This window comes from Felis catus, chromosome B3, assembly GCF_018350175.1.
Source record: "Felis catus isolate Fca126 chromosome B3, F.catus_Fca126_mat1.0, whole genome shotgun sequence".
Taxonomy (NCBI): domain Eukaryota; kingdom Metazoa; phylum Chordata; class Mammalia; order Carnivora; family Felidae; genus Felis; species Felis catus.
In genome coordinates this window covers 10,397,144-10,424,298 of record NC_058373.1, presented here as the reverse complement: position 1 = coordinate 10,424,298, position 27,155 = coordinate 10,397,144, and the positions used below count along the sequence as shown (strand labels likewise).

Sequence of the window (27,155 nt, the reverse complement as noted above, 5' to 3'; positions counted from 1 at the left end):
CAAAGGCAACACAATGGTGAAAAGGTAGCGTCCTCAACAAATGGTGCTGGAATAACTGACATCCAAATGCAAAATAAATAAATACATAAATAAAGTAGACACAGACCTTACATCCTTCACAAAAATTAACCCAAATGAATCAGAGATTTAAATATGTAATTCCAAACTATCAATCTCCTCGAAGATAAGATAGAACATGATCAGATGACTGTGGGTATAGTGCTGACATTTTAGATACAACACCAAAAGCATGATCCATGAAAGAAATGGTTAATAAGTTCATTAAAACTTCTGCTCTGGGAAAGACATTGTCAAGAGAATAAGACAAACCACATACTGGAAGAAAATATTTGCAAAAGGACTGATACCCCAAATTTACAAAGAACTCTTAAAACTCAACAATAAGAAAATGAACAACCCCCCAGATTGGCAAAAGACCTAATAAGACATCTCATCAAAGAAGATACACTGACGCCCAATACACATATGAAAATATGCTCAATGACAAATGTCATTAGGGAATTGCAAATTAAAATGGGATACTACAATACACGTATCAGAATGACTAAAATCCCAAATGCTGTCAACACCAAGTGCTAAGGAGGATTTGAAACAACAGAACTCTCATTCATGGCTGGTGGGAATACAAAATAATACAGCTGCTTTGGAAAACATTTTGGCAATTTCTTAGGAAACGAAACATAGTCTTACGGTATAATCCAAAAATCACACTCCTTGTAATTTATCCCAAAGAGCTAAAAACTTATGTACACACACACACACACACACACACACACACACACACACACACAAAACAACCTGCACAAGAATATAGTATGTTTATTCATAATTGCCAAAGCCTGGAAACAACCAAGATGTCCTTCCAGAGCTGAGTGGATAAACCATGGTACACCCAGATAATGGAATACTATTCAGTGCTAAAAAGAAACGAGCTATCAAGCCATGAAAAAACATGGAGGAAACTCAAATGCATGTTACTAAGTGAGAGAAGCCAATAAGAAAAGGCTACAGGCTGTATGATTGCAATTACATGATATTCTGGAAAAGGCAAAGCCTTATAGAAACAGTAAGAAGATCACTAGTTGCCAAGGTTCGATTTACAGATGAGAGGTAAGACTGGGGAGCACGGAGGATTTTTAGCACAGTGAAACTACTCTATGTGATAGCATAATGGTGGATATATGTCACTATGCATTTATTCACACCCATAGCAAATAGAACACCAAGAGTGAACCCTAATGTGCATTCTGGACTTTGGGGGGCATGATGAGTCAATGCAGCTTCATCAGTTGTAACAAATGTACCTCTGGCAGGGAGGTTGGTGATAGGGGCAGGAGGTATATGGGAACTCTGTGTACGTTCCTCTCAATTTTGCTATGAACCTAAAACTGCTCTAAAAATTAAAGTCTATTTTTATTTCCAAACTGAGCCGTTGACAGAAACACAATTGTCTATTTTTGTGTCCAGGAATTTGTCTTCAAAACCCATGTTGAGGGGTGCCTGGGTGGCTCAGTCGGTTAAACGGCCGACTTCGGCTCAGGTCATGATCTCGTGGTCCGTGAGTTCAAGCCCCACGTCGGGCTCTGTGCTGACAGCTCAGAGCCTGGAGCCTGTTTCAGATTCTGTGTCTCCCTCTCTCTGACCCTCCCCCATTAATGCTCTGTCTCTCTCTGTCTCAAAAATAAATAAACGTTAAAAAAAATTTTTTTTTAAAAAACAAAACCCATGTTGAATAACCTGTATCTTTGTCCATGATCTCTTTGAAATGGAAAGGGCTAATATACTACTGGACCTTGGCACAAAATATCTGTCACCAAATCCTTTTCCAAATCACTTACTTTGGCTTGTAGGGCTTTGGCTTAACTATACTTAAGAAGTAGAATATGCAAGTGCTCTGTCTGCGATCCCAGCAGGGCCTTGGAGCCCTGGCCCAGACAGGGGTCTTGCTAAACTTTTGCTGCCCCTTTCTAGGGTTCTCTCCTTTCTGAGCCCCGGGCACTCTCACTGCTTCAGAGCAGAAATAATGGGTTTCCTAGAACTTTGTGCTGTGTCAGGTTCAATCTCTATTAAAGAAAATAGAAGGAGAGGGGATTTAAGTTACATTGAAGTGAAAACATTCAGAAGCCCTGGTGGGACAGAGAGAGGAAAGAGCCTTCTCTCTCTAGTGGAGTGGGATGATCCAACTGGGGGCAGTCCTTTAGCTGGGGCTTCTCATTGGTCACATTGTTTATTTGGCCCAGAATGGCTCCTTGCCTAAACCAAGAAGCCAGAGGATCCCTGTTAAAGTACACAGGTTAAAAGAAAAGCATTAAAAGCTGGTCATTCTGGGGGTGCCTGGGTGGCTCAGTCAGTTGGGCATCTGACTTCGGCTCAAGTCATGATCTCGCATCCTGAGTTCAAGCCCCACGTCAGGCTCTGTGCTGACAGCTCAGAGCCTGGAGCCTGCTTCAGATTCTCTATCTCCCTCTCTCTCTGCCCCTCCCCCACTCACTCTCTGTCTCTGTCTCTCAAAAATGAATAAACGTTAAAAAAAAAGAATTGGAATATAGTAGTATCTCAACACCCTAAAAATACAGTAGAAAAAAATGTCAAAGAAATGATGTATGTATGATGGAATTATGGGATGCTTTCCATATCTCCTTTACAGTGCTCAGTATTTTTCAACTTCCCTATGATGACTCTAAATTATTATGACCCACAACACACAGAAATCATTTCAAAGAGAAATATTTATGGATTGTATACATGCATATATACACATTCACATACACATCACGTTATTACCACTATGGGTGGGTACAGGTATAACAAAAATAGAAAATGGGTCACAACAACATATACTGGAGCACCTGGGTAGCTCAGTTGGTTAAACATCTGGCTTCAGCTCAGATCATGATCTCACAGTTCATGAGTTCGAGCCCCATGACGGGCTCTGTGCTGACAGCTCAGAGCCTGGAACCTACTTCAGATTCTGTGTCTCCCTCTCTCTCTGCTCCTCCTCCATTTGTGCGCTCTCTCTCTCTCAAAAATAAATAAACATTAAAAAGAAAGAACAACATATACCAAATGGCAGCAAGGATATAACAATGCTTTGTGTCCTAAGACTAGGGAAAAAAAATTTAAACCTACGTTGCTATGTTTTCCAGATGTTTTATAATGAATCTATATTTTTATGTAGAAAAACACACCTGGACATATTAAATAAAAATTCAATAGCACCATATTAGGAGACATACTTCTTAAATAATCTGAGCATGAAGAAATTGTTATTACCGTTGCGATGAGCATTTTTGAAAGATTAGTAGAAGCGAAATAATGTGACATTTAGCTGATCTTTCCAAAGAAGCTGGACAAATAACACTTTCTTTTCTAAGGAAAATAGTAGCCAGCAATGAAACATGGCATTTCTAGTGTGATTCAGAAGAGAGGTGTCAAATTTTTCTGTGGAAAAAAACCAAGAAGGCACATATTCAAAAGCAGAAGTGAAAAATATCTTGATTCATTTATTTAACACTGCTTCAGAATCCGTCTCAAAAAAGGCCTATTTTGAAAAAAATTCTGACTCATGTAAACTCTCCTTTACAGTAAACTGGCCTAATAAAAGTATCTAATATACATTGAACACCTACCATGCTCAGAGCATTTTACATACATTGTCTCTAATCCTTACAATAGTGGAAAGGAACTATTTCTAGCCCCACTTTACAGATAGGAAAACTGAGTCTCAAAGAGGTAAAGTATCTTCTCTGACATCATATATAGCTACTACATGGCAGGGGTGGGATGTGAACTGTCCTTCCCACTCTAAAGTCTGTGCTCTTACAGTCCTCTGCCTCAACCCAGTGCTTGGGGTGGGGTGTCTTTGCCATGACATTACCATTATGGGTGGGTACAGGTGCAAGAAAAATAGTAAATGACAAAAAATAGTTACGACAACTCATCACTGTGGACTTTTTCATGAAGTTTTTTACTCAAACATTATCACCCAGCAAGATGCTTTAGCTAATCTGTAACACATGACTTCACAAAACAAAATATATCTATATATATACACATATATATATACATATATGTGTATATATATATGTGTATATATATGTATATATATACACATATATGTATATACATATATATACACGTATATGTATATACATATATATACACATATACACACATATATATACACATATATGTATATATATGTGTATATATATATGTGTATATGTGTATACATATGTATATATATGTGTGTATATATATATACATATATATACACACATATATATATATAATTTTCAAAAACAAACATCCAACCACAAGGATAGAGACTTGAACCAGACTTGACCGGAAGCCCTTTCCAGAAGGAGGTAACCCAAGCAGTAAGGACTCTTCCAGAAATATCTGGAACCAGAGGGTGGGTCATTTGTTAGAAACTATACTCATGTGGAGGCAGAATTTCTTGTGTGCCCGTTTAAAATAATAGTCTTGTTATTTTAAACAGTGCTGCACAGGTAAGAAGGGTGACTTAGATATTTGCTTTTTATTCCCTTTGCCTGCTTGCTCCAAGGATGGGTTTCCTCCCAAACTTTAAATGTAATTATAACTTATATGCCTGGATTTCATTTTTAAGGGTGAGACTACACATAAGTAGGTTTTTATGGATTAGTCACAATCATACCCTGAAAAAGTAAGCCCTAGAGGACAGCGTTGGACCTGGCTTATCTCTACAGCCCCGTTGTGCAAGGCACACTAATTAGTATAAACTAACTAATTGTGTATTCAAGAATTCTAGAATGAGAAGTTAAAAGAGAAGTAAGCTTTGGGCCCAGAGCAATCCTAAGAAGCTTCACCAATGGAAGAAGAAACCCTTCACTCCCCTCTGCTTAAAGTTCCTATTTCTAAATCAGAACAATGGAAAGATGAGCAAAAGGGAAGAGAAGGAGGGAAGGGGAGGAGGGGAATCACTCGGAGAGCCCTTCTGTCTGCCTCCACGATGCCCTGATTTGGACAGAGCCCAGGGTTAGGCCAACTGTGGCCCATGGGCCAAATCCAACCTGTGGCCTGTTTTTATCCAGCCCATGAGCTAAGAATGCTTTTTTACCTTTTTAAAGGGTTGGAAAAATTCAAAAGAATGATGGTATTTTGTGACATGTAAAAATTAAATGAAATTCACTTTTCAGTGTCCATAAATAACATTATATTGGAAGTCAGCCACAGTCTCTCATTTACGCATTTCTATGGCTGCTTTCACACTACAACAGCAGAGTTGAATAATTGCGACAGAGACCATATGGGCCACCGAGCCTCAAATATTAACTATCTGGCCTTTACAGGAAGATAGCTGCTGACCCCTGGCAGAGACAATCCGTTGGGAAGGATTGGTTGAGAAGACTGAGATATGAGTCTAGGATAAGTGGGGGCTGGGTGCATTAAGGGGCAATCTCCCCAACTATTTAAGCTAACAAACTTCACTATGAAAGCATGGGCTACGTGGCTTGGCAGCAGCATTACCACCTGTCCAAATGTCCTCACACCTTGCCCTTAAGTGGCCAACATTTCATGGTCATCCATAGAGAAGGAGGAAGTATTCTGATGGCTTGCCCCACATCTTCCCCTCCTCCTACTTCCTCACATTCTATTTTCTGAGTGGTTGTCAGAGGAACGCTGAATTCTGCTGTCGTTTTTCAGACCCCAGGAGCAGTTCTGACAGTCTTGGTGCCATGAAGCCTTCCAAGTTCCTATCTCATCTCTGCAGCTGCCTGTTGCCCATTCAGTCAGGACACGCTTCCCTCAATAATGTATTTGTTCTTTAATCTCTCTCTCTTCTCGCTTCCAATCCCTCTCTATCTCTCCTTTCTCTCTCCTCTCTTCCCCTCCTTTCTTGCTCTCTCTCTCTCTCTCTCTCTCACACACACACACACTCCCACTGGATAGAGGGAGAAAAACCTTTCAACTTCTTGCCAAGTATAATAGAAAAAGCCCTTCATAAACAGAGCCACCTTTGTCATTTGTAAAAGTATAGCTGTCCCTCCTTCTGGTAGGTGATAGTATTGTTTTCCTGCATGGACTACTCTGACCCATTGTGTGTGTGTGTGTGTGTGTGTGTGAAGTAGGAAGGGAATGAAGGACAAGGTTCTAGGGAGAGACAACCACAGAGTAACCAAACCGAAGACATAATGTCAACACTCTACAGTTAAGATACAGGGTTCCCAAGTCAATCACCTTCAGCTGGGAAAGCTATAGTGTGAGGAGAGTGGGTGGTCCTCTCTGACAACTTATTCTTCATCTAAGACAATTCTGTGATCAAAAATATCTTTTTTTTAAAAAAAGTGCCTAGAACAAAAAAAGTATAAAGAGAGAATATAGCAAAATGTTACCAATGGTTGGTTTTAGGTGGGAGGGAGAGGGGGCAGGTTATGGGTAATCTGTTCCTTTTATTTCAGCTATTCTGCATCATCATTTTCTCTTTTTGATGTTAAGCTGAAGAGGAAAGACGTCAATGGAAAAGACATCAATAAAGTCACTGACAGAGAAAATCACAATGATGTCTGATGTAGCCAAAGATGCATGGGCTATCTTCCAGTTATATTCCAGTTATTGGAGGGTTAATCAGAAAACATCACTTGTGAAAACTAGTTTAAAAATGTGTTTTATACTATTCCTCCTTTTGGCCTAGGAACGATGAACTGAATACAGTTGAATCTTCCCCATTGTCCTAAGACTGATTCAGGGTCATTTTCTGAGCATTGTTTCTTTTTAAACAGGAAACAGGACTGAATTCATATTGACTGCAAAAAACATAGACCAATGGGTTTGTTTATTACAATATCATGCCCCCCTCTTTCTCTCAGTCTCTCTCTCTCTCTCTCACCTCATCAAAACAGAATGCATAAATAGAATTCTAAGTAATCGAAACATTGAATAGTTAAGATCTTACTCTAACAGAAAAATACAGACCAGCTAAGAGGGATGACTGAATAAATACAGACATCTTCACTCCTTCATTACATCACATTAAAGTAAAACTGAGAGGATCTTTTAAAAAAAATAAACCATAAGGATAAGAAGGAGAGAAAATACAATACCTACAGCATTTAGGAAACTGGAAAGCAGAAGGTATAAGTAAGTGTTACTTGGCATAGACCCAGGAATCTAGAACCCTAAGCCAATAATGGAAAAGCAGCCAGAATCCCCCAAATGCTCGAGAATTGGTAGCATAATTTACCTCTGGATGCAAAGGTTGAAGGACGAAGACAGGGCTGAAATCTGTTTAAGTATCAGGTAGAACCCAGATCTTCTACCTACTCCCTAAGGTGAAAGCATTCTGGAAGTTTCTTGTCTCAGGGTAAAATGCAGTGTCTCTGGGCAGGAGCTTTCCATACATTGAGTGCTGAAAACGCTAGAAATAAGTGATCATTTACATAGTGAATATAAGATCTTCCACTTTTCCTCTCATTTGGTTGTAAAAAGGCTAGCAGACACACAGGCAGGAGACAAGAAGATTCTTCTCTGGAGAGATTCTTACCTGCCCAAGTGAACAAAGTCTAAAGATGCTGGTATTGGGTGGGGAGGTAGGCAGGTGCCAGAAAACTGACAGTCAGATCACTTCCAAGGAAGCCCACAAACACAGCTTCTAATGGCTTTTAAGGGCTCCATTTATTAATAGAAACAGGCAGCTAAGGGTCACTAGACATCTGAGGAAAACTCCTAACATGAAAGGCAGAGCAAACAGACAAATAAAAGCAACTGTGTGAAGAGGTAAAACCTTCAAAAACCCATCCTGGGGTGCCCGGGTGGCTCAGTTGGTTAAGTGTCCAACTTTGGCTCAAGTTATGATCTTGCAGTTCGTGAGTTTGAGCCCCACATAGGTCTCTGTGTTGACAGCTCAGAGCCTGGAGCCTACTTCGGATTCTGTGTCTCCTTCTCTCTCCACCCCTTTCCCACTCACACTCTGTCTCTTTCTCTTTCAAAATTAAATAAAACATCTTGGAAAAATTTTTAATGAAAAAAAACCCATCCTGAGTGTGCTGAAACAGATAAAAACAGACTATTATTTTCATGAAACAAGAACTCAGTCCAGAAAAAAGATAGTTCTTTAAAAATATGAGAACAGAACCTTTTAAAATTCTCATTAGAAGAGTAAGAAGACAAAGTTGAGGGTAATGAGTTTCGCTCTATTTCCCCCAGAAATAAAGCAAAAAGAAAAAGAGTTGGAGAAATTTTTAGAAAGCAAGAAGATTAGAAGAGGCTCAATACCAAAATAATCAGAATTCCAGAGAGAGAGAAAGAGAGAAACAGAGAGAAAAAGAATAGACATGGAGGAAGAGGAAAGGAGGAGAGAAGAAGAAGAAGAAGAAGAAGAAGAAGAAGAAGAAGAAGAAGAAGAAGAAGAAGGAGGAGGAGGAGGAGGAGGAGGAGGAGGAGGAGGAGGAGGAGGAGGAGGGAGAGGGGGAGGAGGGGGAGGAGGAAAGTTCCCATAGTTGAAAGGCAAAACTTCCCAAATTGAAGCAGATGAAAATAAACACACACCAAGGCACACCATCTCAAAAATTTGGAAGATAGAACAAAGAGAATATTCTAACAGTTCCCAAAAAGAAAAAAAAAATTGATTTACAAAGGATCAAGAATCAGTGTGATTTCAGCCTTCTCAAAAGCAACACTAGAAAAGAATGGAAGAAACTAGAAAATAATGGAATAATATGTTCCGAATCTGAAGGGAAAAAATATTTTCAACAAAGAATGCTATACCCTATCAACCACAATATGTACCTTGTCAGAAAGTTATTAAAAGATGTGTGGCATCAAAATGAGAGAGTTTTAAAAAAAACTAAGAAAGGTACAGAATCTAAGAAATAGGGGTTCAACCCAGTAAAAAAGAAAAGGTAAAGTGGGGCACCTGGGTGGCTCAGTCAGTTGAGCGTCAGACTTCAGCTCAGGTCATGATCTCACAGTTCGTGGGTTTGAACCCCGCATGGGGCTCTGTGCTGACAGCTCAGAGCCTGGAGCCTGCTTCAGGGTCTGTGTGTGTGTGTGTGTCTCTCTCTCTGTCCCTTCCCTGCTCGTGCTCTGTCTCTCTCTCTCAAAAATAAATAAACATTAAAAATATTTTTAAAAAAAAGGGTAAAGCAATTTTCATGTTGATGGTAAAGTGAGACTCCAGGTTGATAACAGCACAGGCTGGCCAGAGAGCAACCACTCCATGTTAGAGCAAGAAACAAGCTCTAGTAGAGGAGACTCGAAGCAGATAAAATCACAGAGTGTTTGGTGCGCTTTAAGGTAACTAGAGGAGAAATAACCAACAGGGAGAGCTTAAGGATGACTTAGCTACATAGAAAACCGAAACAACTCAGAAAGCAATCATTAGCTTCGGAGAAAGCAAGTATTACGCCAGAAAGGAAAATGCATCATAGTGTATATATGCTGTGAATAGCCTTTATTTCAAGTCATAAAAATGCAAATGCTGAATATCAATATCACCAAGATGATACAACTATTTGGGAGGATGGGGTGAAGGGGAGGAAAAGAAATGTGCCCATAGAAAGAAAAGTGAAAAGAGAAATTACAGCAGGCTCAAATCCCGCAGAATGGAAAAGTAACAGGATACACATATTATTTAGAGATATGAAAGCTACCAAAACAAGTAACTATAAGAATTGAAAGCGACTGTCTCTGAAGAGCACAGAACAGCGGAGGCAGGAGGATGCAAGGATTCAGCATAAGCCTTATAGAACCACTTGACCCTTTAAACAACATCCATGTGAAAAGTTCTAAGTTCAAGTCAATATTTTAAAATCTCCAGATTTAGGATACATCCAACCCAGAAATAGCAAACTTCTACCTAAAGAAAAAGGAAGTAGTTTTTGTTGGAACCAAAAAGGATGAGAAGGCATCAGGGGACAATGAGAGAGATCAACATCACAAATCAGAAGGAGACATCAAAGCATAATTTTCATCCTTCTAACACTGCCCAGGGCTCTCTTGTTCGGAAGAGCATATGAGGACTCTGTGTCACCTGCTCTTCCCTAGCCCCCACCATTAGCCACCAGACTAGCCTTTGCCAATCATTTGCATTACAAGTCATTTCAACATGTGTTGACACTAGATAGTTGATTAAGGATAGGGAGCAAGAAGCACAGTCTTGGCAATGGAAGGGAAAGGAAGAGACAGCTATTTACATGTCGCACAATTCATACCCGTGAGGAAATCCACAAAGACCAAGTGACTGACTAGTGGTTGCCAGGTGTGGATGTAATAACTGGGACTGAGCGACTGCTAGGAATAAAGAGATTGCCACCACCCAACCCCTCTCCCCCTCATCACATCAGCAGAGGGATGGATTTGGAAGGGATGCGATACCCTTCTCGCATGCCCTTGTCTGGCAGAGAAGTATGTCCAGTAGAGGTCTATTGGAGAATGTCCCCAGAGTTTCCTCAGAAGCTCCAGAAATGCCTTCTCTCAAAAAGAAGTCCATACACTGTTTCTTTCTCACCTGAAGCAATCCTGTTACAAGAAGACAATCTTAATTCTTCTCAGGGCACCTGGGTGGCTCAGTAAATTAGGCGACCAACTCTTGGTTTTGGCTCAAGTCATGATCTCATAGTTTGTAAGTTTGAGCCCCTGCACTGACAACAGAGAGTCTACTTGGGATTCTCTGTCTCCCTCTCTCTCTGCCCCTCTCCCACTCGTGCTCAAGCTCTCTCTCTCTCTCTTTCTTTCTCTCTTTCTCTCAAAAGTAAATAAACATTTTTTAAAAAATCAGTTCTTCTCAGGGCACCTGGGTGGCTCAGTCGGTTAAAGCATCTGACTTCAGCTCAGGTCATGATCTGGCAGTTCGTGGATTTGAGCCCTGCATCAGGCTCTGTGCTGACAGCTCGGAGCCTGGAGCCTGGAGCCTGCTTCAGATTCTGTCTCTGTCTCTCTCTGTCCCTGTGCTCTCGCTCTCTGTCTCTCTCTGTCTCTCACTCTCTCAAAAATAAAAAAAAAACATTAGGGGCGCCTGGGTGTCTCAGTCTGTTAAGCGTCCGACTTCGGCTCAGGTCATGATCTCACGGTCCGTGAGTTCAAGCCCCGCGTCAGGTTGTGTGCTGACTGCTCAGAGCCTGGAGCCTGCTTCGGATTCTGTGTCTCCTTCTCTCTCTGCCCCTCCCCTGTTCATGCTCTGTCTCTCTCTGTCTCAAAAATAAATAAACATTAAAAAAAAATTTTAAATAATAAATAAACGTTTAAAAAGTGTATAAAAAAAGAAAAAAAAATCAATCCTCACCAAAATTTAAAGTTTTGACACTGATATCTCTAACAAGATGTAGTGGCCTTCCCTGTGGCAGAGTGGTATAAACCAACAGACTAGGTTTTGTATTCATACTTTTTTCCAGAAAAAGAGATGTATTTATTTTCATTGTTTTGGGCTTGCCTGATAATACTTTTTAATTGAGATATAACTGACATAAAACATTGTGGAAGTTTAAGGCGTACCACTTGTTCATTTGAGTATTTATATATTGCAAGATGATTACCACTGTAGCGTTAATTAACCATTCTACCGCATCATATAATTATCATTTATTTTTGGGGGTGAGAACACATAAGATCTAGTGTCTTAGCAACTTTGAAGTATAGAATATTGTTGACTACAATCACTATGCTGTGCATTAGATCTCCAGAAAGTACTCAACTTCGAGTTGTAAGTTTGTGCCCTTTGACCAACATCTCTCTGACTCCCCCACCCCAATGCCAGGGTTGGGGTGCACCAGGAGAATTCTTCAATACCCTCTGAGTCGAATTCCTCTCTTTCCCACATTCCCATGTTCCGTTGCTGCCTGTGAATTCTCATCACATATTCCTTTGACAGAGGCATTTATATCACTGATTAGCTATAGTCAAGTGGCTCTTCCTGGGGTTACAGGAGGCAATCCATTGCTTTCCATTAAATGTCAATTTGATTACTTTAATATGAGATCAATGCTATAGTTTTTGTCTCTGGATTCCTGTGGGGAGTTCTCATGAATTCCTTAAAAGACTTGACCCCTCTACCTCTGACTTGTGTGACTCTTGGATAAGTACTTAACTCCTTTCTCATCTGTGAAAGGGAAATAGAGTTCCAAGGCTCTCATGAGTCTGAAGTGAAATCATGACCTGAAAATTCCTAGCCTAGAGTCCACACACAAGGAGTGCTGGAGAGAATAATCTAGTTTCTTTCCCTCTGAGGCCACACTATATGGACGGCCCTAAGACAACCACAGCCCTGGTGAGCAAGATTAACACAAAGTTCAGACCAAAGCATTAAGGCCTTTGCTTAAATCGCTACTCTGCCTTCAGATCACTCCCTTAACCACCTGACTCCACCAGCTCCCACCCCTGGAGAGCAAGTACCAGTTCTGCCCTGCCCTCCGGAAGAAAGGCCAGGAGCAAAGGGGCCCATCCTAAAATACAGACAATAAAAAGCATTCCAACATAGAATGGAGGCACAGAGTTCATGGTCAGCCACAAACAGAGTTATTCAAAAGGTAATCAGAGAAATTCCAAGGCTCCACTCCTCTACTTTATCTTCGGTCCTAGTTCAGAGCCCCGGGTCTCCTTTCAGCTGACTCACAAAGCCAAAAGACGCCCTTCGGGCCAGCTGTCTTTTCTAGGGGCAACAGCTTGAGCGATGCATAGTGCAGAGGGTTTCAGGTGGCCTGGGGGTCCCGCCAGGGCCGTTAGAGACGGTACTGTGCTCTCAGCCACTCACAGCCAAAGATGTGGAGCAGTGGAGCCCAGGCTCAGAAATGGGAAGAAAATTGCTGCCTTTAATTCTTATCTCCCTGGCAGAGGGGAAACTATGAAAGCCGATTTCTGAGCAGTGAACCAGAAATTAATCTCTCCTGTTACCTAGTTGTGTTTCCCCAGGCAAAGCTTGATATCTCTGAGTTTCTTCTGTGAGGAAAAGAGGTGGGATTAGTTCTGTGAGACTCCTTTCCACATTAGGGTCCTTTCCTGCAAACATCTGTACCTCATAAATATTCTCCTACACAGGAGACAGCGAAGGGAAACAGATGAGCTGTTGTTACAGGATAATGGAAACTTTCTATCTTCCCCAAGTTTTGCATTGGAGCCAAAGCTTAAGTACCAAACAACAGTTGTCAAGAACCCTCTGGTTTAAAGTCAGGTACTAGACCTTCTAGGCAAAACTTGCAAAGGGTAAAGTCAAGAGGCAGTTTTACAAGCGTAGACTATTATTCACTCCCAAGCTTTATTTTAAAAGACTAAAATGTCCCTGGGGGGCTAGACGGAGGACTTCTCTAAAAGGGGTACATGCTGTATGTACCTTCTCCTCACACCGCTCCCATAGGCTGGGAAACGCTCTCCCCTCATTTTAAGGCAAGTGAGCTTGTGAAAAGGAACCTCACACACCCACTCAGAGACCGACAAGTGCTCCTGAAATTGGAAGAACTCAGGGATTGCCATTCACATCTGAATCAAGTCCAAGGGCAAGAAGGTTGGACTTGAGGAAGGGGACAGAAAGAAGAAATAACTGAAATGGGAGGGGCCCATACTTCAAGTTAGGCTGGACAAAGGTGCGCATGTGTTTTCCCAAGGCCAAATATGGACTCCACAATAGAGAACCAGCCAGAGAGATTAAAAGAGACTGCCCCCAAAACCTTCCTCCCGGGGGTGAGGCAATCTCTGTGGGAAGAGGCCACCAGAGGTAGATCGTAGGGGCGTTCCAAGTGGCCATCCAGACGATATTGCCTAAGTTAGCAAACCGCAGCCAGAGATTCCTACTAGAGAAATCTCTGTGGAACCCACAAACAGGTCCCCTGAGAAGAGGATGACAAGTGCAACTGACCTATTCAGTACGACCCTCTTGTTTCTCCTGCCTCCTCTCCTCTTAGTCAACCCTAGAAAAGCCTGAAGCCATTACTAAGAGGCTATATGAGGTGGACAGACAGACACCAAACGCACTGCCTTCCTCCCCTTTCCCCACTGCAGATTTCTCAGGCTGAGGCTGTCACAAAGAGGGGGAGGGATGAAGAGGTTTGGGGCCTTTATTTTTTTATGAAACTGTTCAGACACACAGCAAAGGTTGAAAAAAAATGTTAGAGAACACCTGTATGCCCACCACCTAGATCCTTGCTGTATCACATATCTATCCATCTTTCTAGCCGTTCATTACTCCATATTGGTTTTTACGCATTTCAAAGTCAGTTGCAGACATCAATATACATTGTCTAAACAGCTCAGCATGCATTAACTGGAATTCAGTACAGTTTTTGATAAAAAGTTTACATATGATGAAATTACAAATCTTAAGTATGTATTCGCTGAGTTTTGACAAAGTATAATATGTATAACCTAAAATTCTTATCAAATACAGAACATTACCATAACCCCTAAAGTCCCTTTATGTCCTTCCTCAGGCAATTGCCACCCATATACTCTGAGATTTTTTTCAAGCCAAGGATAGATTGGGTTTGCCAAATTTTAGAAGTCCATGTAAATTAAATCATTTAGTTAAAAAATTATATAGTAATGACTCTTCATTTCAGCAAAATGTTTTTGATATTCAACCCTATTGCTGTACATGTCAAGAGTTCTTTTGCTTGTATTGCTGGGTACTATTCCACAAATGAATGAATATATTTGCTTATGCATTCTCATGTTTATAGACACCAGAACTGTGTCCAGTTTTGGCTGTAAAAATAAAGCTATTATGTTCTCCTACCAGGTTTGTTTTTAAAAATTTTTTTAACATTTATTTATTTTTGAAAGGGACAGAGCATAAGCAGGAGATGAACAGAGAGACAGAGAGAGAGAGACACAGAATCTGAAGCAGTCTCCAGGCTCTGAGCTGTCAGTACAGAGTCTAATATGGGGCTTGAACCCACGAGCCATGAGATCATGACCTGGGCTGAAGTCGGACGCCCAACCGACTGAGCCGCCCAGGCACCCCTACCAAGTTTGTTTTTTTAAATATACATTTTCCTTAACCTTGAGTAAATACTTACCAGTGAAGTTACTGGATGCATAGAGTAAGTGTGTGTTTAGTTTTATAAGGAAACTCCAGAAATTTTCCAAAGTCATTGTACTTTGTATTCCTACCAGCAATATGGGAGAGTTTTGGTCACTCCACATTCTTACCAACACTACTGCTTAATCTTCCCAAACACCCATTTTGGTGGGTGTGGAGTGGTACCTTGTTGTGGTTTAATTTGTATTTCCTTGATGAGTAATCATGCTGGGTACTCTTTCCCATCTGTGTATCATCCTTGTGAAGTGTATCCTGAAATCTTTCCTTCTCCCGGAGAGTCATTTTTGTTGTTGCTGTTCTTTTATGTTTTTATGGTCAGGTTGTAAAAAAAATCTTTATATACCTTCAAATCTTGTCTTTGGTCAGAAAATGCATTTAGTTTTTATTTAAAAAAAATTTTTTAACATTTATTTATTTTTGAGACAGAGAGAGACAGAGCATGAACGGGGGAGGGTCAGAGAGAGAGGGAGACACAGAATCTGAAACAGGCTCCAGGCTCTGAGCAGTCAGCACAGAGCCGGACGCGGGGCTCGAACTCACATACCGCGAGATCGTGACCTGAGCCGAAGTCGGACGCTTAACCGACTGAGCCACCCAGACACCCCAGAAAATGCATTTATAAATCTCCCAGTCTGTGGCTTGCATATTCACTGATTTAATGTATCTTTAGATTAGCAGAAGCTTTTACCAATTTTTCTGCTAGATCCTGTGTCACTTGTTATAAGCTGTATTCATTTCATGTATAAGCTGTGTTCATTTCATCCACACTGTTGAATTTGTCCCCTTAAAGTTGTTCATAATAGTCTCTTTTTTTTCTCCTGGTTTTATATATTTACTCAGAAAGTGATTCAACTATGGAATGATGTATTTTTAGCACTCTGAAATCCAATGTGTTGAAATCCTCTTTCCCTGCAGTACTGTTTATTACAATTTTATAATCCTGAACAAATTCTCTTATCTGAAGTTTTTCATGCATTCAGGTATTTTGCATGATGTCTGATGTGATCAGTAATGAAGGTTGCAATGAAGTAGTAGCTGTAATCTACTCTACATAACCCTCTTGTAATCTAAAAACAGGGGAAATTCTTTTCTGTACTGGCAGCTATAAAGTTGCCAAGTAGTAACTGTCCACCTGAAAGGAACTGGTCATCTTTTCCTTGATCAATTAGTATGTCCAGCTGAGAACCCAGATAGGATTTCACAAGATGGGTAGCATCATAAACCTTCCATTTACTTTGATCTGTTCCCAAATATCCACTAAAGGGTTTTTTTTTTTTTTTTTTTTTTTTTTTTTTTTTGCCCCAAGGACAGAGCACTGGGTTACAAATTGGAGCAAATGCTGATACAGATTTGTATTTTCCAGGATTCTTCAAAGCACAAATCAAAGCTCTGTGGCCTCCCATGGAGTGGCCAAAAATAGGCATCCTTTGGAGGTCCACCGGAAAATGGGCATTTATGAGTTGGAGAAGCTCTTCAGTTACATAAGAGTACATTCTGTAGTTAGTTTTCCAAGGATCTTTATGGCATCCACATAAAACCCTGCACCTGGGCCAAAGTCCCAGTTCTCATCTCCTCCTTTAATATTGCAGCCATGAGGGCTGGTATCTGGAGTGATTACAAGGCTATATTCTGAGGCAGCTTGATGAGAACCAGAGTTTGATATAACATTTTGTTCTGTGCCAGTGAAACCAGACAGCCAATACAGTGCAAGGCATTTTCCAGTTTCTGCCTTTGGTGGTAAGTAGATAGCAAATTTCATTTTGCAGTTCAGTTCAACACTGTCATGTTCAAAAACTTTCTGCAATCCTCCAAAGCACTTGTTGCTGGAAATCGGTTTATGAGCAGCAGCCAGAGTGGAAAGGCAGGGCCTCAACTTCTAAAGTTGTTCTTGATACTTTCTTATCCTCCTCATGTCTATAGGATCTGTAGTGATAATCCCTCTTTCGCTTCTGATATTGAGAACTAGTGTTTTCTCCTCTTTTTTTCATGATCAGAGTAGCTAGTGGTTTATTAATTACAATCTTCTCAAAGAGCCAGCTTTTGTTTTGTTAGTTTTCTCTCTTTTCTGTTTTCATTTATCCAATCTCTGCACTTTTATCTTTATAATTTCCTTTATACTATTTCCTTTGGGTTTTCTTTGCCTTTTTTTGATTCCCCTATATTCTTCAGGCCATTGAGTTGAGATCCTTCCCTTTTCCTGATATTAGCATATAGAGCTATAACTTTCCCTCTAAGCACTCCTACAGCTGTATTCTACAAATATTGATATGTTTTATTTTTATTGCTATTCATATACAATGTTTTCTATTTTCTCCTGTGATTTTTCTCTTTGCTCCGTGGATTATGTCTAATCTCCAAATAGTCGAAACTTTCCTACATATCTTATTGCTGATTTCTATTTTAATTTTATTGTGGTCAGGGAACATACTGTGTGTGGTTTCAATTTGATTTAAACTATTGAATTTTTTTTAATGACCCAGACTGTGATTTACCATATGCTGGTGAATACAATATACACTTGAAAAATATGTGTATTCTGTGGTTGTTGAGTATAGTCTTCTATAAATTAACTTGGCTAAATTTTGTCTAGTTGATCTATCAATTGCTTGAGAGATGAGTATTCAAATTACCAATAAAAATTGTGGATTATCTATTACTACTTATTTTGCTTCATGTAGATTAAAGCTCTGTTATTAGGTACTTATATTTTTTTTAATGTTTGTGCTTCCTGGTGAATTGATTCTTTTATTATCAGGAAAGATCCTTCTTTTTCTTTTTGACTTATAACACATATTGTCCAATATTAATATAGCTACTCCAGCTACTTCTATCATTTTGTTTACATAGTATATTTTTAAAGTATATTTATTTAAATCTATCTATAGTTTTATATTTGAAGTGAATCTCTTATAGACAGCCTATAATTGGGTTTTTGAGCTTTGTTGTTTTTTTTTTAACCAAGTAGCAATCTTTACATATTAATTGGAGTGTGTAGCTTATTAACATTTAATGTTATTAAATATTGACTTACTGGTGACTGAATGATGTGATTGGATTTAGGTCCATCATTTCATTATTTGCTTTGCAATTTTGTTGGTTTTCTGTTTGTCCTCTCAGCTTTTTGTCCCTGTTCCTTTTTTCTGACTTCTTTTGGAATATTTACATAGTTTTTATGATGCCACTTAAAATTATCCGTTGAATTTTAGCATTTCTCATTGATTTTTTCTAAACATTAAAATATGCAAGGAAGAATAGGTTTTAAATTGGATGAGATTTTAAAATTTTGAAATTAAATGGGATAGGATTTCTTAAACCCTAAAGTTGTTTAAAAAAATACATAGGATGCCAAATTCTTTATCTAAAGGATGGATAAGAATGAACCCCAGAGCAACTTTGAAGGATAAAGGGAAAAATTAACCATCTCTGTTTCCTCCTTACTAGAGTCAGTGCATTCCAGAAACTCTGGAATTCTGGAATAACTGTTTTTGTTATTTTTTATAATTGTTACAATCATTACAATTATTCCCAGACAAGAGAATAAAAGCAGTGGGAAACTGATGGCAAGAAAGCAAGAATTATCAAGAGCTGCCTTTCTGCCTCACTTTACCATTTGATAAATACAGTCCACATGATGGCTTTTCACAAAGATGACTGAAGAATTTTTCCCTCTATTACCCTTCTTTTTACATTCTGAATGGACAATATATCTTTCTTTCCATAGGAATCTGTTAGAGATATTGGAGAACAATTCCAGCTCTAGACCAAAATCTGATATGAGTGGAAATGTGTTTCATTTCCGTTTTTGATACTTCCTTTTTGCTGAGAAAGAGGTGAAAAACAGACATTGATTGAACCTCTACTATGGTCCAAACTCTGTGTACAAACTTTATATACATTATCTCATTCAGTCCTCAAAACTACCTTATCATTGGGGCCCCTGGGTGGCTCAGTTGGTTAAGTGGGCAATTCTTGATTTTGGCTCAGGTCATGATTTCACTGTTCATGGCATCAAGCCCCAAGTTGGGCTCTGTGATGACAGCACACAGCCTGCTTGGGATTCTCTCTATCCCTTTCTCTCTCTCACTGCCTCTTCCCTGGTTGCATGTGCACATTCTCACTCTCTCTCTCTCTCTCTCTCAAAATAAATAAGTAAACTTAAAAAAAAAACAACTACCCTATCAGGCAGTTACTATTATTTCCACCATTTTACACAAAACATAAAGTTCACAGAATTGACGTACTACGTGCAAAACCTACCAAGAAGTCACCAATTTATCAGGAACTCAAAAAATTGGTATGTAAAAAGCACTTCTAGAAATTTTCTCCTGAGGCAAATGTCCAAAGATGTCCAAAGACATTTGCAGGAATGTTTTCCCCAACATTGTTTACAAATGGAAAACTGGAAGCAGCCTAAATTTAGCCCATAATTAGCAGAATTTGGTTAGTTATGGTGCTTCCATACTATAGAATACTGCACAGATGGTGACAGATCATATTAAGTTAAAAAAATTTTATGAACCCAAGAGACAGGTTCAATAACATTCATTGTATTGGTGCATAAACACAAATAGGAAGGAAAAAGCACAGGTTATCTACAAGTGGTTATTTATTGGATAAGGGGGACAAGATTGTAAGAGGATTTGCACTTTCCATATGCTCTGGTATTGCATGTATATGCTCTGGTTTCATGTATAACTTGTATAATTAATTTAAGTATATTTTATGGTCAGCATGATTAGTAGGTAAGAAGATGATGAGAGTTGCTTTAATAGAATCCTTCCTGTTACTGCAGCTGATTTCTATAGCCAGAACCTTCCCAGGGAGGAGAAGGGGAAGAAGGAGAACTCTAGAACCAGAAGACAGCAATACTGATGGTGGTGGAGGGCTGAAGAAGGTAGATCTGAGCGGCCAGGCTTGGCAGCAGCCCTGCTTAGCAACCTCAGAAAACCCTGAACTTGATGAGTACTCAATAAATGAGTTGAACTGAAAAGCAAATCCACACCAGTTGTGACTTACAAATAAAAGTCACATGTATCACCAATAATAAGGTATAGGCAACATACAATGAAAGAAGCCATGTTACGCTCTTAAGATTAGCAAACACTTTAAAGCTTAGCAATACCAAGTGAAGCCAAAAACAAAACGAGCTGTCCAATGTCGCTTATGGGAATACAAATTATTATGACCACTTTAAACAATTTGTCAATGTCTGGTAAAGTTGGACACAAGCCTGCCCCACATATTAGCAATGCCACACATGTTAAGAGATGCTTTTCAAGAGACCTACATGGGAACGCATATGGCAATAGTGTAGATATGTCCATTTGGTAGCATATTAGTCAGCAGTGAAATTAAATAGACTAGAGTTTCACATTTCAATATGGATAAATCTTGAAAAGATAAAAATGAGCACAGGGAGCATCAGCTGTATCTGTAATGTTCCATTTTGCCAAAAAGAAGGGGGGGGAAGAAGAGGGGCACTGGATAACAAAAAATAAGTAAAAGAATCTGAACTATATGTAGAAAAATATTCATATTTTTGATACTTTGATGTTGGATACGTGGGTGTCGGTTATCTTAGTCTCTGTCTTTTCTGTATTTTTGAAGAATTCAATAGGAAGAAAAAAAAGAAAAGGCCTAGAAAAGAATATTCTGAGAAAATACACCAAAATTTTAATGGTGATTATCTGGGAAGATTCTAAGTGACCTTAGTTTTCCTTTTTATGTTTTTTTATGTGTTCTATTTGTACATATGAAACATGTATTTCATTTATAATAATCAAATGTGTTATTTTAATGTAATATAGGGACACCTGGGTGGCTCAGTCAGTTAAGCATCTGACTTTGGCTTAGGTCATGATCTCATGGTTCATGCCATGATATGACATCAGGCTCTCTGCTGTCAGCTCAGAGCCTGGAGCCAGCTTCTGACTCTGTGTCTCCCTCTCTCTCTGCCCTCCACAGCTTGCACTCTGTGTGTCTCTCTCTCTCTCAAAAATAAATGAACATTAAAAAAATTTTTTTATGTAATATATATACAATTTTTGTGACATGTGATGAAACTATATGAAATACAGGTGCAGCAAAAAGGACCAGAATTAGACTAAGAGATTAACAGTATTGTTTAATCTTTGGAGTTGGGGTAACAGATGGCTTTTTGTTCATACTTTGCTCTAAACACCAATTTTTCTAGAGTGGGAAAGTACAATATTTATGAACATTGGCTTATATAAAAGGCTACAGGTTTTAAATGAAAAGAAATTCAAATAGGTTTTTCCAGCACTGTAAAATGTTCATGGTCCTAATGATAAACTTAGTTATAAAAAAAAAATTCTGTTCTTAAAGAAAAATTGAATTAGAGCAGATAATTGTTAAATAAAGTCTGGTATGATAGTGCAATTTATATTGATATTCCATGAATGCTAGCCCTGCTAATCAAAATATTGAGTTAAATAGCATGAGCTACTCCCTAAATAAATTCTATGAGTGGGGGTTATTGGCAAAGGGGAACATGAGGTCCTAAGTAGCCTACTGACCTGAGTTGTCTCCATGGAGAAGGACGCATCAGAGTCATTTAATCAATGCTGTTTCTTTTATAAATTGTCAGGGACTCTCCTAGGAAACCTTTAAGAGATTGATTCCTTATTACCACTGATATATGTTCCAATTAAATTTTTCACATTGCCCTCCTGGGACTGCCCAGCCTGAAGGGAAAGAAGATGTGATCCCAGTCTTCCATGCCCCGTCATTGACAAGATTCTTGCATGTTAGGGACGCCATGACCAGCCTGTTGCCTAAAATCTGTAATGGAAAACCGTGGCACTTCCCAAAATCTTAAAGCACTACTCTAGAATAAGCACAAAGCTCTGACAACCTTAGGATTTCCATATGCCTGTCCAGAGAGGTGTCTTCAAATACAAGTGCAATGTTTTCTTTCTGGAGAAAAAAAAAAAAGAATCTATGAAAATCCTAACATCCCCTCCTCTGACACTGCTCTCCAGTCCACCCTGTTGGTACCAGGCAAACCCCAAGAAACAGTTGCCCTCAGTCATGGTGGCTGGTGAGTTTTCCAAAGCCCGTATGTAACCAATGATCTTAGATCTGAACAATATTATCTCAGATTTGAAAATCCAGGATTATTTCCCCAAAGTGTATAAACTCAAAATATAGAGAATTGAAGCAACTTGCCCAGGTCACCCTTGTAGCTCATAAGCCAGGTGGCCATAGACAGGAAGAAGGAAAATGTAACTGTGATGACAAGAAAGCATCAGAAGCAGATAAGCAAATCAAACACTGAATTTTAAAAATTTACATTGTTTTTAGTCCTTTCTGTTTTGCACTTTTCTTGGGCTAATGAGACCCTATAAACATATTTCCATCCACAGTTTTAGAGACTTCTATCTGGCTATCCATAGGAGATACGGCTGACCACATCCCTAGGTGTTTAATGGCCTCATAAGCTCTCCCTTTTCTCACTTTGCTGTCTCCACCCTCATAGAAGACATACAAGGATTTTGCTGCCCCTGAGATTTTGCATCTTTCTGCTCAGCTAATTATCTCCAACTGAAAAAATGACTGTCCCTCATACTTGGAGAAATATGGTAATCAAGCAACTAAATGCTCCTTTTGCTAATGACATGTTTTTTCAATATGTTCAAATGAGAGGCTCATTGGAAATTATTCACTTTCTTCTAAGTTGCAAAGGAAAATGAAAGGCAAATTATGGCTGTCTAAGCACGTGTTTGCATGGATCCTATCTCCCTGAATTAATTTGCCATCCGCAGAGCTATTGACAGCTAGTGCTTCCCTTCAGCCTTTGCACTTACCCGGTGGAAATGATTAAAGATTTCATTTCCGTGAGGGGTCATTTAGGTGGGCGATGACACCAAAAGACAACACAGAAGTCATAATGTCCGAAGGAGAGAGTGAGAGAACAATGGTTTCCATAAGTATTTCAACAGTAGGAAGACAGAGAATGGAGTGTCCGATTTGAAAGGAACTCAGGCCTGCTTATTCACTCTGTTTTTTTCAGATGAGGAAACTGAGGCCCAGAGAGGTTATAAGGGGATTGATCAAATTCCATTTGCTCATTTGTAGCAGAACTGAAACCAGGAGCTAAGTGTTGGCTCCTCTCTCCCTCTCCTCCATCCCATAGCCATCAGTACCAGTAAATAAAAGTAAGTTCAAGACGATGTGGTTTCTGGGGCAGGGGGGCGGTGCTTAAGACAAAGTATGATGGCATACTTGGAAATTTTCTACCAATTCCTCAATTGCGCAACTTCATTGATTCAAAGAAACTGCTTCACTCATACATAAGCCAACACACACAATCCAACAGAGATCATTCATCATTATCTCACTGCACTCAGGGCAGGGAGCTCCACGTAGAATGCAGAAAAGGCAAGGGTCAAGGGCACTATAGAAGGAGCCACTCTCCTTCACCCTCCAGCCCCCACCCCCTCCCATCAGCCCAGGTTGATCCATTTTCATTACATTTCTCTTTGATGCAAAATCCCCAAACCTTGGGCAGGCAGCTCGGCTTATCAAGTCTGTTCTTAATAATCCATTTTTATCAAACTTTATCTGATGGAACGAAAATATGTTTGATCTTAGTATAAAGTATACTTATCAGTCCTACTGCTAGAATGACACTGCCCTAAAGTGAGTGGTATTAAGTGCAAAGTCTTTAGAGTCAGAAAGAAATGAGTTTAAATCCCCAGTCTGTCACTTCCTAGCTGCGATGCCTTGACCAAGTCACCCACAAACTCAGCAATATCTCCCTTAGCATGCTAGGCTCTAGGAACTCAGATACCAGCCCTGCCTTCCTGGCTTTACACTTTGGAGGCAGAGACAGACACCAGCATACCTGTTACCCAAGTTATAGCAACTGTTATAAGTGTTGGGAAGGAAGGTTCCCTGGAACTGTGAGGGCATCCACCAGGAGGATGTGTCTTTCTTGCAAAGGTCAGAGAAGGCTTGCCTTAGGGGGAACGCTGGAGCAGAGATGAGAAGGATAAGAGGGCGAAATGAGGAAAAGCCAGCATCCCAGGCAAGGGCACAGTGCTGGGATGGACCATGTCCAGCCTGGGAGAGTGAGTGTGCACACTACGGAGCAGAGAAGAGGGGCCCATGGAGAGGTCTGAACAATGGAGAGGCACCTGTGACCACGGTTAAGAGGTTTGCCCTCCTTCTGAGTGGCATGGGGCTGTAGGACATGATCAGTCCCAAGCATGAACACATCAGGGGACAGCAAGGACACCGGTACCCGGGTAGAAGGCCAGTGCCGTGATTCATACAAGAGCTAGTGATGACATGAATAGAAAGAGTGAACAGAATCTAGGGGATACTTAAGAACTAAAATCATTTACGTTGTCATGATACATTGGATCAGGGAAGTACATCAATGCCAACTCAGAGCACTTTGGCTTGTGAAACCAGTTAAGTGGTGGTCCATATTCTGAGAACTAAGATGCAAAGGAGGCAGACGGATGACCTAAACATCTGAGCCTCAGTTTCCTCACCCATAAAACAAGAATGGTAATGCCGTCTTTTAGGTTTTCTTACCCAATCCAACATGGTGGAAAGGGAGGTGGGAGTTCCCACACATACAACCCCAAGCAATTCTCGGACACCAGCAGGGTATCCAAGGATTCACCTGAATTCTAACACCATCTACCCAGAGATAGCATCAGACCCACAGGTCAAGGGTTCAGTCCTACAAGACTGCCTCCAACCCCACTTCAGACTCCCGCTGCAAGCCCCAGGTTTTACCTGGGCTTCTGACCTACCAGCTGCAGATTGGAGGTTCCAACAATCTCTTCCCCAGGTTCGACTCATATGCTAGAGTGGCTCACAGAACTCAGGGAAACACCATTTACTTAGGTTTGCAGTTTATTAAAGGATATGATAAAGAATATGAATCAACAGCCACATGAAAAGATGCACAGGGTGAGGTGTGAGGAAAGAGGGCGGAGCTCCCATGCCCTCTCCAGGACACCACTCTCTCCAAACCCCCCTCCTTCCATGTTCACCAACCTGGAAGCTCTCCTAATCTGGTCCTTTGGGTTTTTATGGGGGCTTCATTACATAGTCACGACTAAGTCATTGGTCATTGGCTGATTCAATCTCCAGTCCCTTTCCCATTCCCCACCCCCACCGCCCCATCTGGGGGTAAAACTGAAAGTTCCACCCCTCCAGTCACATGCTTGGTTCTCCTGGCAACCAGCCCCAACCCCCATCCTTTCCAAAAGTCACCTCATTAACATAAAAAAGATAACTTTGTTGCCCTTATCACAGGAAATTTCAAGGGGTTTAGGAGCTATAAGCCAGAAACCCTGGACAAGAACCAAATACATAAGGAATATTATATTTTGATCATTTGAATGACCAAAAATATATTTCTTATAAACCACAATATTGCATACATAAATCACAACGTTGTCGGAAGGCTTAGAGAAGGTTCCTAGAAAGTGACTGGTATATGGCACACCCTGAAATAAATGGTAGCTCGTCTCAGAGGTTATTCTTTCTTGATCTGATTGCTAATTCAGGATCTCAGGCACTCATTTCTCTTCACTCTCCTCTCTGACCATTCCTTCAAACTGTCAGTTTGCAGATCTAATCACCCTAAATCGTCTCTATTATGCCATACTAGCAAAACAGGCAAGGTAGCAATTGCTCTTATAAACTTATTATTGTAAATGTCACAGCTACAGTTTAGCTCACAATGGCCCACTTTGCTGTTGAAGGGAAAACATGTATTGCAAAGGTAGTTCCCATTATTAGCCAAATGCTCGTGCACAAATGTGTTTATTAACCAAGGGCAAAGTGTTGGGTCATTTAAGGGGAGCTGAAAAGCACTGCTCTCAGATGGAAGGGAGGGGAAAAAAAATAACACCTACACAGCACTTAGAGTTCATAAAGCACCGTCACAATCACTGTATCAGCCAAACCTCACACTGTAGGTAGGGGGTGGGGAGGAAGGGCAGGTGTTTTCATTGTTATTTTTACATGTAAGATTAATTTAGAAAAAGTAACTTGCTCAAGCTTACAGAACAAGTGAGTAATAGAAATGATTTAAATACAAGTCTCTGGCTTCCCGTTCTGTATGTGTATCAGAATCCCCCCTTCGACCTCTGCCAATGTCAAACCACTCAATAGGGACCATAAAAATCGCACAGCCACCAAACAGAGGAGCGGGGGCAAAATCAAAACTCAGCGGAACTCTCATGCTGATATGTTATCAATTCATTATTACTTCATCATGATTGTGGTTGCCATTAACAGACAACATGAGCTGAATGATTAGTATATGCCAAGCTATGTGTTAAACATTCCGCAGGCATGATCTCATTGAATCTTTACAGCAACCTATAACATGGATGCTTTTATAAATTAGAATTATAAAAAATACAGATGAAAACGGAGGCTTAGAAAGTTTAAGTTGCTTGGCCAGTTCCTAAATCCTGGTCTCTTTCCACAGCCACCATACTAGACGGGCGTGCTTCTACGGGACGTATTAGATACATGGCAGCAACGTGACTTATCAATAAAGCTAGTAAAGTGAGTAATTTCAAGTTATCCTGATTTTTTTGGAAAATCACACCATACCTCCCATTATCCTACAAGAAAAGTATGTAATCTAGTTCCCCCATTCAGTGAGCAAATGGGTATGAGCCCTTGTCTGGGCCAGGTACCACCACAGATTCTTGTAATGGTCCCTTTGGAGTACTGAGGTTCCTGTCTCAAATTTCAATCTTGGCTCTGCTCCTTACCTGCTAGAAAACCTTGGACAAGTTACTTAGCAGCTCAGACACTTAATTTAGTAGTCCATGAGGCGGGGGTGATAATAGTTCCAACATCATAAGATAAGTGGAACCACATGCCCAAAACATTCAGCATGGTGCCTGGGACACGGTCGGTGCTCCACACATATTTGCTATGATGATTTTATATTTTGATGATCCTCCAGATAACAGAACAGATGTTAGTTTCATTCTACAGAAAGGAAACTTGTTTCAAGACATAAAGTATTTTGCATAATCTCACACAGTTTGTAAATGGATAAGACAAAGATAAGAAATCGGGTCTTCTAAACACAACATAACAAATTTTTGTCATTAAAATC

General features: G+C 40.1%; 1 pseudogene; it reads right to left on the bottom strand.

The window, feature by feature from the left end:
- Positions 1–15,812: 15,812 nt before the first annotated feature.
- On the bottom strand, positions 15,813–24,604 carry LOC101093775 (annotated as a pseudogene).
- Between the last annotated feature and the right edge of the window lie 2,551 nt (positions 24,605–27,155).